Below are 14,440 nucleotides of genomic sequence, written 5' to 3'. Positions count from 1 at the left end.
GTTTACACAGAAGAAGCCCTTGTTAGTGGGAAATGGGGAAACTCAGAACCACCTGCAACGGAGCCTCCAGGATCAGTGCCCAGACCACGTTGCAGAACCGACCTGATGAGGAAACCAGTATGCTCACCCCAGAGCCTGCCCATGGCTGCCAAAGCCACGTATGTCCACTACTGTCACCAGCACTGACGTCACTGTGTCTGTGTAGGAGTCCTCCTACAGCTCTTGCCATCCTCAGCTCTGGTGTACCTTCCTGCCATCCTCACTGAGGAACACATTCCTCATTTATTCTATATAAGCACACTGTAGCTGTCTTCAGACACACCAGACGAGGGCATCAGATCTCATTATATATGGTTGTGAGCCACCATGTGGTTGCTGGGATTTGAACTCGGGACTTTTGGAAGAGCAGTCAGTGCTCTTTAACCACTGAGCCATCTCTTCAGCCTTCTCATTTCTTTTGAGACAGGGTCGCATGTGGCTCAGGCTTGCCTCAAACTCACTAAGTGATCAAGATAGCCATGCACTCTTCTGAAAGTTTTGCCAAGTCTAGAGTCGATGCGAGAAATCATTCCGCGGTGGGCGGGTTATAAGACAGGCAAACGCCCTGGAGGCCTTTGCTGTAAGATTCTCAGGTCTGTTCTTTGTGTTACATGGTTTGAAATATAGTTTTCAGCGCTGTGGATGAAACCTGGGGCTGTGCACACGTAGGCGAGTGCTCTGCTCCTGTCTGTATGCTGGGCTCTGTCGTCCCTCAGAGTACCGGGTAGATTTCGCCATTCGAATGCAAGCAAGGCTGGAGCCGAACTTTGTGGATGGGAGGATCTCTACCTATTGCAGGATGGAGTGAAAAAGAGGGCAGTCAGTGTCCCCGGACAGCCCGGCCGGAGCGTTGAAGATCCTTCTAGAGCCAAGCGTGACACCGGTGCTTGTGCTTGATTTGATCATGGTCTCCTAGGCCAGGTTCTCCAGTGTCCTTGGATGCTCTTTCAACACCTAACCGCTCTTTTTTTTCTTTCGGAGCTGGGGACCGAACCCAGGGCCTTGCGCTTACCTAGGCAAGCGCTCTACCACTGAGCTAAATCCCCAACCCCCACCTAACCGCCCTTGTGGCGCTTTATGGAGTGTGACGTCGGTGAGCTTCTGGGCGTGGCTGGGAGGGAGTTTCCCGTGTAGGTTCGGGAGGTAGGAAGACCCACCTAGTATGGATCGCACCATTGCCTGGGCTGGGACTCTGAACTACACAGAAAGGAGAAAATGAACTGTGCACCAGTGTTCGTCTCTGCCTGCTCCCAGATGAGGTGAAATGGACCCTGTGCCTAACGCTCCTGCCACCGTGCCTAGCCTTCCCACGACAATCTGCCTACTCAAACTGGGAGTCAGAATAAATCTTTCTGTTACTTAATTGTCTTGTGGGATTTGGTACCAGCAATGAGAAAGGTTAACTTAAATTACCGGTCTTTAATTCGAGGCTTAGAGAATCTCCATGGTCTTTTCATTGCTTCCCCCCGGGCTGGGGACCCGAACCCAGGGTCTTGCGCATGCTGGCAAGCGCTCTACCACTGAGCTAAATCCCCAACCCCTCCATGGTCTTTTCTTAAATAATATCGACTAGGCTCCAGATTTGAGTGTGTGTGTGTGTGTGTGTGTGTGTGTGTGTGTGTGTGTGTGTGTGTGTGGTCTATATTACTTGTTATTCTCACTGTTGTGACAAAACCACTCAAGGGAAGGTCCATTTGTCTCAAAGACCGGGTTCAGTCCATCTTAGCTAGGAAGTCATGGTCTGGCTTACCTACAGCCAGGAAGCAGGGAAAATGAATACTGACTTAAATCATGTTTTACTCAGCTGAAGACCTCTCAACCCAGAAGATGGTGCTGTCCATATTTAGAGTGAGCCTTCCCTCCTCAGTGAACACAGACTAGAAACCCTCACGGATGCACCCAGAGGTTTGTTTCCAGGGCGATTGTAAATCCCATCACATTTGAAATAAAGATTAAACATTACAGGCTTTAAGCCAAGGCACACACTTAGCCCAGCACTTGAAAGCCCCAGGGGAGGGGTTGGGGATTTAGCTCAGTGGTAGAGCGCTTGCCTATGAAGCGCAAGGCCCTGGGTTCGGTGTTCGGTCCCCAGCTCCGGAAAAAAGAACCAAAAAAAAAAAAAAAAAAAAAAAGCCCCAGGGGAGGAGATTAAGAGGTGGAGGCTAGCCTGGAGTACAAAATGAGTCCTGGGGCAACCTGAGCTACTCAGACTCTGTCTCCAACCAGCCAACCAACAACCAACCAACCAGAAAACCATCAACAAGCCAAACGAGGTCTGGAACCAAGGGTGTAGTTACAGCCCTGTAACCTCACAGTGCTGTGTGTGACATATGAGATCAGTTTTTTTTTTTTCTTTTTCTTCTTTTTTTCTTTTTTCTTTTTTTCGGAGCTGGGGACCGAACCCAGGGCCTTGCGCTTGCTAGGCAAGTGCTCTACCGCTGAGCTAAATCCCCAACCCCATGAGATCAGTTTTTAAAGCTGCTCCGTTTTGTGACACAGTTTTGGATGAGAAGAAATCCATGGTTGGGTTTCAGAAGCACGGGGGAAACAGGGTCATAGTTGGACGATGGGGGTGGGTCTCCAGTCCTGGAGGAGTGTGGTCTCTCGGGAAAGGGACGGTTGCTGGAGTCACCTCTCTGTCATCACGCCCTGCTGGCATCTGCTCCTCCTGAGAGCTGGCCACCATGCGAGGGCACAACTTTCCCTCCAGGCTTGCCCAAGTCTTCAGTGTCTTCCATCGGGAAGAGCTGGAGAAGGGAAGAGGGCAGGGTTTCTTGGAAAGCGATCTGGCCTGCATCAGCGCTAATGAATAAAATGTGTCACTGGCCATCTAGAACTTAAATTCCAGCAGTTCTATTTCCAGTTCTGGAAATCTGAATCGTTTCTACTCCAGAGACTGTAACCTAGATACAATTGCCCAGAATGCTTTATTGGCTCTGTGAAATTCTCAGGCGCTCTCCCTCACACTCTCACTCTCACTCTCTTTCTCATTCTCTCACTCTCTCACACTCTCTCGGTCTCTCTCACACTCTTTCGCTCTCTCATACTCTTGCTCTCTCTCACACTCGCTCTCTTGCTCTCTCTCACTCTCTCACACTCTCTAACTCTCTCGTTCACTCACTCTCTCACTCTCTTGCTCTCTCACTCTCGTTCTCTCTCTCTCTCTCTCTCTCTCTCTCTCTCTCTCTCTCTCTCTCTCTCTCTCTCTACCACCTAATCTCTTTTCCTTTTCCTTCCCAAGTGATGAGATTGCAGGTTGGCCATCACACCTAGCTTCTGTTGTTGGTTTTGAGACAGGGTCTCCCTAGGAAGATCTCTGAATCTTCCTGCTTCAGCCTCCTGAAAGCTAGAATTATAAAAATGCACAACCATGCTCAACAGGGAGCTATCACCTACCAGTCACTTACTGCTCCTCTCTCTCTCTCTCTCATCTATCTATCTATCTATCTATCTATCTATCTATCTATCTATCTATCTATCTATCCATCCATCCATCCATCTATCTATCTATCATCTGTAATCTCTATCTAACTTCTATCTAATATGTATCTATATTATTTACCAATTCTGTTCTCTATGTCATCTGTCAACTATCCCCTTTCTATTTTTTTCCTTTTTTTTTTTAAAAGATTTATTTATTAAAGTACACTGTAGCTGTCTTCAGAAGAGGGTATCAGATCTCATTACAGATGGTTGTGAACCACCATGTGGTTGCTGGGATTTGAACTCAGGACCTCTGGAAGAGCAGTCAGTGCTCTTAACCACTGAGCCATCTCTCCGCCCCCCCTTTCTATTTTTATGTCTCATATATACACATAAAATAAAATAAATCCTTTACTTCTTCTTCAGGAAACCATCCAATGGTGAATGATGCTGGTGCAGTGGGCGGGCCGGGGGTCCAAGGATTAGGATGCCGCAGCGACTTCTATGGAGGATATAGCATCCATCTTGGGGGCCGTGGCCATGGTCAAGGCCGTGGGGCTCGTGGAGGTAAAACTGAAGACAAGGAGTGGATCCCATCACCGAGCTGGGCCGCCGGGTTAAGGACATGAAGATCAATCCTTGGAGGAGATCTCCCTGTTCTCCCTGCCCGTTAAGGAGTCTGAGATTACTGACTTTTTCCTGGGTGCATCCCTAAAGGACGAGGTTCTGAAAACCATGCCAGTGCAGACGCAGACTCGGGCTGGCCAGCGGACCAGGTTCAAGACTTTCATCCCTATTGGGAACTGCAGTGGTCAGTTGGTCTTGGTGTTAGGTGCTCCCAGGAGGTCACCATTGCCGTCCGAGGGACCATCACCCTGGCCAAGCATTCCATTATCCCTGTGTGGAGAGGCTACTCAAGAGAACAAGATTGGTAAGCCCCACACTATGCCATGCAAGGTGACAGGCCACTGTGGCTCTGCACTGGTGGGTCTCATCCCCGCCCCCAGAGGCACTGGCATTGTCTCTGCTCCTGTGCCCAAGAAGCTACTGATGATGGCCAGTATAGATGACTGCTACACTTCAGGCAGGGGCCGCACTGCCACCCTAGGGAACTTTCCCAAGGTCACCTTTGATGCCATCTCCAAGACTTACAGCTACCTGACCCCTGACCTCTGGAAAGAGACTGTGTTCACCAAATCTCCTGATCAGGAGTTCACTGACCATCTTGTGAAAACCCACACCAGACTCTCTGTTCAGAGGACCCAGGCTCCAGCTGTGGCTACCACAGAAGGGTTTTTATACAAGAAAAACAAATGAATTAAGTCTGTTAAAAGTCTTTTAAAAAATAAACTTGTATGTTATGCATAATCCTTATAAAAATGCCAATGTATTCTTTCTTCCTTTTGGGGTTTTGAGTGAGGCCTGCACGCTGCAGCTCAGACCAGCCCGGAACTCACGATGTGTATGTGAATTCACAGCAATACCACTGCTTCCAGTCCTGGGTGCTGGCACTGGAAGGGCACCATACATAGCTCAGCGTTTTTCCTGATAGAGGTCAGCAGATGACTTGTAAGTTTATGAAAATATAAAGCAGGGACCTGGGGAGGTGGCTCAGTGGGTAAAGCACTTGCTCTACAAGTTCAAGTCTCACTTGCTCCATAAGTCCAAGTCTCTTAGTTCAGATCCCCAGAATCCACTCAATGTTGACTAGGTGTGGTGGCCCACATGTAACTCTGCCCCTGCTCCCCAAGGCAGAGACAGGGGATCCCTAGAGCAAGCTGGCTAGCAAGACTTGCTATATTGGCAAAGTCTGGGTTTGATCTCTAGATCCTGCCTCACTGGCTAGTGGGATAGAATAATTCAAGATGATTCCTTACATCAGCATTGGACCTCCATTTGCACAGATGCATACACACCTATACACAGGCACGCACTCTCACCCCATGAATACAAAAGCATGCGTATACACATGTGTAGATGTAAACATGTAAAGATAAAATTCAAACAGCCCAAGATACTGGTCTTTCTGGAGGCTCCAGTCTAGGAGATGGTCTGATGATGTCATGCTAAGGATATGAAAAAAGAAAAACAAAAATGGAGGTCAGGAGGTCAGGAGGTCAGGTGGTCGGGTGTGGTGCAGGCTTGGAATCCAGCCCTTGGGACACTGAAGGGCTACTGTCAGGGTCCAAGGTCATCCTAGGCTATATAGTAAGTTCCAGGTCAGCCTCCCCTACATGCTGTATGAGATTGTGTCTCATGTGCTTGCCGGTGTGTGTGTGTGTGTGTGTGTGTGTGTGTGTGTGTGTGTGTGTGTGTATTCCCAATGGTTTTATATGTATTAGTGTATTAATGAAAAATTAGTAAGCAAAACCAGTACAATATTCAATGCACATGTGTGTGTGTGTGTGTGTGTGTGTGTGTATACTCCTAATGGTTTGTTGGAGTAGGTGTGGCCTCGTAGGAGGAAGTGTGGCACGGTGGGTGTGGATTTGGAGGTTTCTTTCTATGCTCAGTGTGGAAGAGAATCTTCTCCTGGCTGCCTTTGGATCAAGCCGTAGAACTCTCGTCTCCTCCAGCACCATGCCTGCCTTAATGCTGCCATGATTCCCGCCATGATGATAATGGACTGAACCTTTGAACCTGTCTGCCAGCCCCAATTAAATGTTGTCCTTTATAAGAGTTGCCTTGGTCAAGGTATCTGTTCATAGCAATGGAACTCTAACTAAGACAGAGTCCACAGTGCTGTGTGTGATATGTAAGTTCTTTACCACTTGTACTACAGCCTCATGGACTGATTTAGGAGAGGTTGCCTTGGTGGATTCTGGCTGAGTCTGAAGTCCATATGGTTGACCGTCATAAAAGGGTCAGAAAAGTTATAGACCCCATAGACACAGTTGGAAGCTTCTAGTTCCTAGGTACTAAGAAGATTTGAAAGGAAAGGACAGTGACTTCAGGCCCAGGTACTATGTGGAGCATTGATTCAGCAAGTCCTAAATCCTCTAAAATGCACACATACATACATACATACATACATACATACATACATACATACATACATTCCCAGTGCTGGAGAGATGGCTCAGTGATTAAGAGCACTGGCTGCTCTTCCCAATAACCCAGGTTCAATTCCCAACACCCACATGGCAGTTCATGTCTGTAACTCTAGCTCCCCAGGGGTCCAATGCCCTTGTCTGGCTTCTCAGGGCCCTGCACACATGTGATACACAGCCACTCATGCAGGCAAAACACCCACACACATAAAACAAAATAAAGAATCAGGGCTGGTGAGATGGCTCAGTGGTTAAGAAAATGCACTATTCTTTTTTTTTTTTTTCTTTTTCTTATTTTCGGAGCTGGGGACCGAACCCAGGGCCTTGTGCTTGCTAGGCAAGCGCTCTACCACTGAGCTAAATCCCCAACCCCGAAAATGCACTATTCTACCGGAGGACCTGAGTTTAGTTCCCAGCACTCCTGTCAGATGGCTCACTATCTGAATGTTTAGCTCTGTGGTAATCTGACATCCCTGACCTATATGGTATATCGATCGTGACACACACACACACACACACACACACACACACACACACACACTCACACACACACACTCACACACACATACACACACTCTCACATACTCATACACATACACACACACTCACACACACACACACTCACACACACACACACACACACACACACACACACTCACACACACACACTCACACTCATACACTCACACACACTCACTCACACACTCACACACTACACTCACACACACATACACACACTCACACACATACACACATTCACACACACACACACACACACACACACACACACACGTGTGTAGTTGGGTGTGGCACACAGGCCTTTAGAGCCAGCATTTGGGAGGCCAAGACAGATGGATCAGTGTGAATTCCAGGTAAGTTTGGCTATACACTAAGATCTTGTCTCTCTCAAAAGAAAAAAAAAAGAAAAAGAAAAAGAAAAAGAGGACAGGAAAGAAAGAAAGAGAAGAAATGTTACCTGTAGACTGTGAATCACTCATTTCTAAATGGCCCCGCAGGAAATTAATAGACCTCTGTCAAGCATACAGGGACCTGTAGCCAATTTGTTCACGCTTGTGTTTGTGTCCTGTGGGCGTAATTCTTGCTTCCCTCCCCCATTCTACATTGACTATCAGCCCAGAGCCAGGAAAAACAGCCGGGCAAATATTTGCAGGGAGCCGAGCAAACAGGCATGAGCGTGTGGAGGTGCTGTGGAGGAAGGACACCCCAGATCCAGAAGTGTGGAACCCTAAGATTTGCTGAGCCTTGGAATATTCTGGAAATAACGCTGTGTTCTATCTCACCCATAGTGGCCCTTGCGCCCCACCCCTGACCCCTTGTCAAGGACCAGTAGGGGCTAAGGAAGGACATGTTGACCCCTGGCTTCTTCCCTTCCTACAAACTGGCTTCTCTCCAAGGTGTGAGGGCAAAGGTAAGCGCCACTGAGGTGCCTGGAGGTTGGTGATAGAAGCTGAAGGGCAAGAGGGACCTAATGCTCACACCGGTGACACGAGATGCTGCTCAGCTTGTAGCCTGTCCCGTGGTTCTAGGCACCGATTTCTGCTCTGGTTTCGTTCCCTTCCTGCCCAACCTGGCACTGGATCTTGGTCACCTCACAGCCTGAACACGGTCCAGCTCCACTTTCCTTGAATGACTGGAGGTTTCGTGGGGCCGGGCAGGGAATCCTCAGTGGTCAGGGACCAGAATACTTCTGAAGGCTCTGAATATCTCTCAGTTTATTTGTCACAAAGACTAAAATGGTCACTTTGTACCGGGGACATTTAGATTCTGCGTTCACTGAGGCTTGAGTATGCCCTCAAAGTGAGACAGACAGACGTGTCGCTACTGAGGAAGGCAGAGTGCCACACCTAGGGCAAATAACTACTATGCCTTCTCAATGGAAGAGAGAGGAAATGACCCAGAGTACAAGCGGAGAGATAATAATGGAGGGAAAATGTGATGTGATAATATTGTTTGTTAGGTCATAGAATCAAATTAATGCTGGATTTATTAAAAAAAATTTCAGATATGGTCTTATTACATAGTCCAGGCTGATACAGGACTTGCAAACCTCCAGCTTGAACCTCCTTACTGCTGTGTTTGAAAGAGTGCACCGACATGCCTATTTTTTTCTTTTTTTTGTTTTTCAAGACAGGCTTTCTCTCTGCAGCCCTCCCTGGCTGTCCTGGAACTTGCTCTGTAGGTTGGCCTTGAACTCAGATCCTCCTGCCTCTGCCTCTCAAGTGCTGGGATTAAAATCCTGTGCCACCACACCAAGCTCAACGTGCCCTTCTTAAATTCATCATGGAACACCACTTCTCCAGAGGACCCAAGTTCAGTTCCCAGCACCCGCCAGCAATGGGCGGCTCACAACCAATTGTAACTCCAAGCTCTTTAGATTCGACTTCCTTTTAGGGCCTTTGTGGGCACTGCGCCCATGTGGCGTATACAGACACAGGTACATAAATTAAAAGTGAATATATAACTAAGATGTTTTTCAAAGACTGCACATGATGCTGGTGAAGTAATCAAGAAGAACGAACATAGGACTGTGTCTGAAGTTTACTCTCAAATGGATCAATAGTGGAGACGATTGTGAGATGTGTCTGTCCGTCTGTCTCTGTCATCTGCCAGTCATCTTTCATCTGTCCATCTAGCCATCCGTTATCTGTCCATTTATCATCTGTAATCTGTCATCTTTTATCTGTCTACCATCTATCTATCAACTCTCTTATCATCTATCTCCTGTCTACCCAATCTGTCATTTCTTCTATGTATGTATGTATGTATGTATGTATGTATGTATGTATGTATGTATATATGTATGTATCTGTCATTTCTTCTGTCCATCCATCCATCCATCCGTCTTCTATCCATTGTCTGTTTGTCATTTCTTCTATGTATGTATCTGTCATTTCTTCTGTCCATCTGTCCATCCATCCATCCAGCCATCCATCCATCCATCCATCCAACTGTCCATTGTCTGTCTGTCGCTTCTTCTATCTATCTATTATCTATCTATCCATCCATCTATTTATCTTCTATCTACCTGCCTTCCATATTTAACAGCTATGATAACTGCTTACAACCGCTAACCCACAGCTGCTTCCCCACCGAAGTGTAAGCATCGTGGGGTTAATTTCATCCTCACCATTTGTCCTAATGATAATTATTTTTTTTCTAAATAAAGGGTTTTGTCCTTTTTCAGTATTTTTGAGGCAGGGTCACAGTATGTAGGCGAGGCTAGCCTTGAACTCCTGCCTCTAACTGTGACTGTACACCACCATGCCCAGTCTATTTTTTTTTAATGATGTGTAAATGTGTATATTGTACTGAACACTTACAAAGTGAGCGGGCTGCGTAACTGCAAGAAGTTACTGAGTCGTCAAGAAACAGTGTCATTGCCTGCCATAGAAATGCTTGCTTGTCACCTCAGCTTCTGCGGGGGAGTCAAGAGTTCAAATCTACCCCTGGTTATATAGTAAGTTTGAGGCTAGCTTGGGATACATGAGGCTTGCCTCAAAGCAAAGCAGAACAAAACAAAACAAAACAAAACAAAACAAAACAAGGAAAGCCAGGCGTCTTAGCTCATCCCTATAACCCTAGCAATTACAAGGTTGAGGGCCAGAGGTTTACCGCAAGTTAAGGGGCTCCATAATGAAAAAACAAAACAAAAAAGGATGCTTGAAGTTTTCAGCCTGAGGCCTTGCCCTAGGTTTATGCTGGCCTGGGTTACCTTCCAGGCAGTGAGCATTTCCTGTCTCTGGGGTCTGTAGAGCTGGTGTTTGCAGTTCCTGGGATTCAGGACATCCCATTGGCTGCTTCTAGCCTGGGCATGTGGCCCTTGTTCCCTGGCATGGGTTACTTGAAGTGGTATTTTTGGAAGGTGCAGCGTTCTGTAGCCATGTGGAAAATGCCTGCTCACAGGTTGGGCTGGATTTTAAGATGCTGATGTGGCTGAAGGGCTTGACCTGGCCAGGGCTCTGGTACCTGGAGGTGGGGAAAAGTGAGGAGGCAAGCTCTTTTTCCTCGTTCTCCCTTGAAACTGTATCATTGTTTCTTTTTTTCTTTCTTTTTTTTTTTTTTTTGCCTCCACGCAACCTATCCTGCAAGCTTGGAAACAACTGGGAAGTCTCTCCTGTAGCTCACCGCGCTTGGTTGCTGCCTGCAGGTAAGCAAGCGCTTTCTTGTCCCAAATTAACCAAAGGCTTTTGGATCCCCTTATGGAATGCAAGCTTAACCTTCATTTTCTACATCATAGATCTTGACTGTGATCTCCTCGCCTAGAGCTAGCTCCCTGCCTTTCCCCAGAAGGGAAACCCCACTGCTCTCCGTCCCTACCCTGTGTCCTCAGTAGCCCTCACGAGCAGCTGCGGAACCATTATTCATCCATTCCTTACTTATCCATCCACTCGTCCATCCAAGCAGTGCCAGGTCAGAGTGGGAAGGCTGGACTGACAACCATCTTCAGCCACGCCGTTTCTATACCCTTCACAGCCCTTTTGGCAGCCACAGTTCTTCTCAGAGCCACATCTGCACCCTCAAACTCTGTGTCTTCCTTTTCTTTGTACGCCTAACCTCCTACCTTTCCACTTCTGCAAACCCTTTGCCACAGCCTTCTCATTCCTAGATTCTCGGGAACTCGTTTTTGCACCTCCGAGCTTCCCACCTCCCCATCTGCCCCATCCGTTTGCCACACCAGATCCTGGAGTGATGATTTTTTTTTTTAACAGCGACCCTTCCAGGTTTAGGTTTGTTTTGTTTTCAGTTCTGGGGATTAAATCCAGGCACCGAGCGAGCTGGGCAAGGCTGAGTTATACCTCCAGCACCTCACTGGGGATTCTAGGTAGCTGCCTCACTATTGAGCCACACCCCCAGCCCTTTCTGTGTGAGTCTAGGCAAGAGACACACCCCCAGCCTTTTACTGAAGGGTTCTACGCAAGGGCCCTGCTGCAGAATCCCACCCTCGCCATCTGCTGGGGGCTTCTAGAAAGAGTTCTTTGATGTGATGATCACTGAGTGATGCCCCCGGGCTCTAACTGGGGGAGGGCGATAATAAATGGCATTTCCACGAACAAATTATGGAGCCCTCGACCTTAGTCTCGGTAAATAAATCTCTAAGATTGGACATCATTCTCTAGGTGACGTTTGCTCGCAGGAGGATGACAGGAAGTCCATATTTGGCTTCTAGGTCCCTGAGCCCGCGCTATCTCCAGTCCCTGTCAATAGAGCGGAAGTTACTGCTTTAATAGAACCTGGCAGAGACGTGGTGCATGGGGATTACAAATGGGAAAGACCGATCTCTCCTCTCCCTCTCAATTCTCTCTCCCCTTTTCGTAGCTCTCCCTTCTCTTGTGTAATGATTCCACTTATCACTATTTATGTATGCCTGTGTACATGTATGTATATACATACATATATACATACTTACGTACTGCTCAGACTACATACATACATATACATATACATACATATACACATACATACATATACACATACATACACACATATTGCTCAGACTGGCCTCAAACTCAATATGTAGATAAGAGTGACCCTGAGCTATTGATCTCATGTCTCTCCTAAATGCTGGGATTATGGGCGTCCTCCCCACCCCCATCCCACCCCCTTCATGTTTTGTTCGCTGCAATAGTACTCCATGCAGCACAGACTGACCTCAGATTCACCATGAGGCTGAGGACGAGCTTCGATCCTGGATGCTCATGACTCAGACTGGGTTGTGCTGGGATAATAAACTCCTGTCACTATTTCTAGCTTAAATGGTGCCAGAGATGCTCTGGATCTTACGCAAGCAGGGCAGGCATTCTAAGCAGCTGAGTTCTATCCCCAACCTTTCTTTTTTTTTAAAAAAAAATTAAACTCTTGAGACAGGATGTTGCTATGCAGCCCAGACAGGGTCTTGAGTTCTGTCCTGCCTTGGCCTCTGGAGTCTTAGGATAATAGATGGAGACCACTTTGCCTGACTTCTGGGCAGTGGGGAAAGGGAGGTTGAGGAAAGATTTTGTTCTGTAACACGTTTTGTCCTGGAACTCAATAAGCAACCCGGACTGGCTTCAAACTCCTGGCAATCCTCCTGCCTCTGCCTTCTGAGATATTACAGATGGTCATCACACCATCTTTCATTTATACGTTTTTATTTTCAGACAGGGACTCATGCTATTCAGGATGTCCCCAAGCTCCCTATGTAGCCAAGGATGGCTTTGATCCTTTTGCCTCCTATGACCTCAGTACTGGGATTAGAGGCATCTACCACCGCGTCCAGTTGATGCTGGGGATGGACCCCAGGGCTTCACGCCTATTAGACAAGCACTCTCCCCACTGAACTCCATCCTCAGCCCTCGATTATACTTTTCCGCGATTTGGAATATTGTGCAAGTTGACTTGTGTGCTTGCCTGCTGCGTCAAGCAATGGGCAGGCAGTGGAGGTGGACTTCTTAGAAACGCTGTTTTGTTTGTCCCTGCCGTTTCAATGATGAGGCCTTCTTGGACTTGTGAGGGCCTCGAACAAGTGCTGGCTCCCCTTCCAGTTAGGCCACCGGCTCCGCTACTCCAGCAACAAACTACCCATGTAGGTAGCGGCAGGGCACCCCGCTTTTGTGAGTTCGACAAACGCTGGGCCCGGATGTCAGACCCCACCCCGTAGCGCCTGCCCGAGGGGCTCTCTCCCAAACCCCGCCTCCCCTCGGAACTGACAAATCAGAGAGGCAGACACATCGCGCGGCCAGGCTCCGGGTAGCCAATGGCGGCGTGCGTGAGATCCTGCGGCCACGCGGCGGCGGGAGGCAGGAGCTGAGGCGGCGACCGCGGCCAGTCGCTGCTGAGGCGGCCGCGGGTGCGCTTCTCGGCGGGGCCGGGCAGGGCCGTCGCCTAGCGGAGAGGACGCGCTCCCGGGGCGGGCGCCATGGCCACCAGTTAGGGCGGCCGGAGAAGCGGCCGAAGCCCAAGATGCTGGAGCGACGGCACGGCTGCGCCTCCGCCATCGTAGGTAAGCGGCGCCGAGCCCTGGACGCCTCCATCCTTCATCCCGCCTGCCCCTTCCCCCATCGCTCCGGTCGCCGGGCGCATCCCGCTCCTTTCGCCTAGCAGTCCTGGGTTCTACTGCCGTGTCTGCCCAGCAGGCATCCGACTTTCCACGCACCGTACCCCACCTCACCTGCGCACGCTCACTGTGGATCCCTATCCTTGATGGAGAGACCGTCATCCCATTTTTTTGAGGACCACCCCCTTTATTTATTTTTTTTGAGACATCTCACTGTGTAGCCCAGGCTGGCCTTGAATTCAGAGTAATCCCTGTTGGCTTTGAACACGATTTATCCTGTAGCCCACATCGTCTTCGAACTCACTGCGTAACCTAAGCTGGCCTGAAACTTAACTTTGTAGCCCAGGCTGACCTAGGAATCACCATCTAGCCCAGGTTGGCCTCAACCTCATCATGTAAACTAGGCTGGTGGTGGTCTTCGTGTCTCAACCTGGGATGACAAGCATGAGGCATCGCGAGACCCCCTTTCCGTGTCAGTTGCTGACTCTCTTCATGGAGTGGTGCATACCTTTTAATTCGGAGACCCTTTATTTCCTGTTCACCTCCTCTGGCTTTAATCAGCGTCCACCTTTTCTTCCTCTCTTGTCCGTTGACACTTGAGACATTTCCCATGTTCCTGATGCCAGCTCCTTTATTATTATTATTATTATTATTATTATTATTAATTATTTTAGATACGGATACATGTATGTCTGTGCACGATGCGTGTGCTTAGTGCCTGAGGAGGCCAGAAGAGGGCGCTGGGTACCTGGGAGCTGGAGTTAGAGGTGGTTGTGAACCACCAGGTGGGTACTGGCCATTGAACTCCAGTTCTCAGCAAGAACAAGTGCTCTAAATCCCTGAGCACTGGCTCCAGCGACAACTGCCCCCGCCC

The 14,440-nt window shown here is 48.5% G+C and overlaps 1 protein-coding gene and 1 pseudogene across 2 annotated transcripts in view; both read left to right on the top strand.

The window, feature by feature from the left end:
* The first annotated feature begins 3,899 nt into the window (after positions 1-3,899).
* LOC116885919 lies at positions 3,900-13,610 on the top strand (annotated as a pseudogene).
* The window catches only part of Tpst1 (tyrosylprotein sulfotransferase 1), a 60,170-nt gene continuing 59,048 nt past the window's right edge, over positions 13,319-14,440 (top strand). The window contains exon 1 of one of the 2 annotated variants that reach the window (XM_032886698.1): positions 13,319-13,512. The gene's annotated coding sequence lies outside the window, so the exon portion shown is untranslated. The remainder of the gene's footprint in view (positions 13,513-14,440) is intronic. The other variant, XM_032886697.1, reaches the window with a different exon arrangement.

Source organism: Rattus rattus, chromosome 16, assembly GCF_011064425.1.
Source record: "Rattus rattus isolate New Zealand chromosome 16, Rrattus_CSIRO_v1, whole genome shotgun sequence".
Taxonomy (NCBI): Eukaryota; Metazoa; Chordata; class Mammalia; order Rodentia; family Muridae; genus Rattus; species Rattus rattus.
This window is presented reverse-complemented; position numbering and strand designations above follow the sequence as displayed.